Source organism: Myxocyprinus asiaticus, chromosome 36 (genome assembly GCF_019703515.2).
Source record: "Myxocyprinus asiaticus isolate MX2 ecotype Aquarium Trade chromosome 36, UBuf_Myxa_2, whole genome shotgun sequence".
NCBI classification, from domain to species: domain Eukaryota; kingdom Metazoa; phylum Chordata; class Actinopteri; order Cypriniformes; family Catostomidae; genus Myxocyprinus; species Myxocyprinus asiaticus.
In genome coordinates, this window is record NC_059379.1 from 39,273,756 (window position 1) to 39,276,542 (window position 2,787).

Sequence of the window (2,787 nt, forward strand, 5' to 3'; positions counted from 1 at the left end):
CGGAAGCCCGATCGGGGCAGACGAGCGTGCTGGGGAATGGGAGGTCTGTGGGGGGATACCCGGAGGAGATGGTCCCATTGGGGTCCCCAAATCACCCCCATTGGTAGCCGCACTGCCCTCATACCCATAGGTAGAAGGACCGAGGCGGGGAGCGGATGGGGTGGCTTGCTTTCTTATGAAGTGACCGCAACATTGCCATGGTCATGTTCTCGCAATGAGTACATGATCCATCCACGAACGCTGTCTCCATGTGGGTAACGCCCAGACACCGAAAGACCTTCAGAAGGCGAGAGATAACGACCGCAACCAGGAATAACACACAAATGGAAAGGCATCTTTAAAAAGACGTTCCGTGTGTGCCGCTCTTTTAGAGAAATATACTCTTTTAGAATATACTCTTTTATTTCTGCCGAAGCGCCCAGGGGCGTTCTCTGCAGCGCACCAGTGCAGAGGGGGAGAAGCCGCTGAAATGTGCTGTCAGATCCAACAGAAAATCTGAATGAGTGGTTGCATACCAGCTCCTTTTATACCCGTATGTTCGAGGGAGTGGTATGCAAATACCACTCGCCAATTTTCATTGGCCTTTTTTCAAAGACCAGATGTGATTCGGACTCCCAAGAGTGACCCCTAGTGTCACTACATCGACACAATGTCGAGTGAGTGACAGATAGGGAACTGAGTTTAAATGTATTTGGTTAAGATGTATGTAAACTTCTGACTTCAACTGTATATATTTTATGAAACAGGATCCAACTCTAAAATCGTATTAAATTATCCACGGCATTCTAAAACGCTTAACGTAAAAAAAAAAACGCTTAAATGTAGTACTAAAACACTGACCAAAGACCAAATTCAGAACATGCACCTTATTGATGACGCATACTATGTACATGTGTCACCAATAAGGTGCATATACTGAATTTGGTTTTCAAATATCACTGATTTAGTACAGCCACGTAAAGCATTTTCAAATGGCCAAATGATCTGCATTCCATCCAGCAACACTTTTGGTTTCCCTGAACACTTTGAACGTTTTTGGTTATAAACTAACAGGAACGTTAGTTTATGGTTCAGACTTCCCATGCACGATGGAAAACCTGGAAACATCAGGGAATTTAGAATTGTGATTTCCAGGCCTGGAAAAGTAATGGAAATTGGTCAAATCTTAAACATCACGAAAATGTCATTAGTGAATGTGCAATTTTCAACCTGATCACATGAAAATTCGCTCATAATTTATGAGTTGGTTATTTCGTATCATCAACAATGTTGTTTGCATAAACTCGTACGACTTCATCACGTGCAAATTCACGGATGTGTAATGCGGAAGTAAGCTCATGAGGCATTAAGGACATACTTATTAATATTAGGCCCTTACCCAAACACCTTATCTAAACTTAACCAGTCAGTATAGTGTGTAAACATTATAGGAAGCAGTTGTGTGTGACAGAAGCAAGTAATTGTCAAGTATTAGATGGAAACGATGTCCAGCGACGTCATTGGCTGTAGTGAAAGAGTGCAGTCGCACGATATCATACGAATTAGCCAAATTTAGAAAAGTCATACGAATCCTGACGATTTCGCCATGAGAGTGTGTTAACATTTTTCTAGGTTTCCTGTGCTAAAAAAATATCTCATTAGATACTGTGCTTTGAATTAAGGGGCCGTTCACCGAGCGTGTCCTTAAAATAGTCCAAATAATTTAAAAAAGTGCTCCAAAATTTCAAGATGCAGCGCAACAAATAGAACTGAACCGCAGTGAGATGCGTTTTTAAAAGTTACCAATCTTTTTAACCTGATGGCATATAAAAAAACGCGGTGCAATGGTTAAAGACATCATTCTAGCACGTTTACATAGAAAAACAGTTGGAAAAACAGTGCAGATTTTTTTGATTGACCAAAAAGGTTGGGAAACCCGATGGTTACATTATAAAAATAAACCTAATAAATATAATTCTTGTAACGTAAGGAATTGCACTAAACAGGAAGCATACAGGGAAACATTCTGTGTTTGTTAGTTGCACAGTGACCGCATCACATTTTTTCACACCAGTTCAGTTTTCAATTTGGTGGAAGAAATATGATTATTTTTTAGTTTTAATAATAAATGTACCTATTCATTAAATATTGGTGTCTTTGATCATATACTCAATTTTTTTTTAGAGTTACACATATAAATTTTATAACAAAATTCCATCAAATCAAATTGAGTATTCTTTAATAAAATACATTTAAGAACTAAATATTTTAATTTGTATTCATTTAATTTAAACTACACAATTCAACTTGATAGAATTTTGACATGAAATTAAAATGCGTACGTCTTAAAAATAGGCTAAAGTATATATATTTTTGAGTGTATTGTCACATTTTATACCGTTCTATGCGTCTTCTTTTTTTTTGTGCCTAATGATAGGCAACCCTTTCACTGTAAAGTGCGACCCAGAATGATTTATTCTTGAATTACAGTGGATGAGTAATAGGCCTGCTTCGGTTAAGGGTTACATTAAGGTTCTGCATTCACCCTACTGAAATACCGTACATGTAGACAGAACTGAGTGTGTATCACTTCATGATATGCACAATTACAAACAACCAAACCATTTAAATTGAAATAGAAAAAGAATTATATACTGTATTACAAGCTAAAGGTAAGTGTTGTGGAGCGTGGAAGATGTTTCTCCCCTCTCTGTAAGAAAACTCTCGAAGTCAGGAGTTCCAGGTGTCAAAGGTTAGAGTTTATTGAACAAACCAACAAACCTGAGATGTCAGCTGAGATCTGACTGT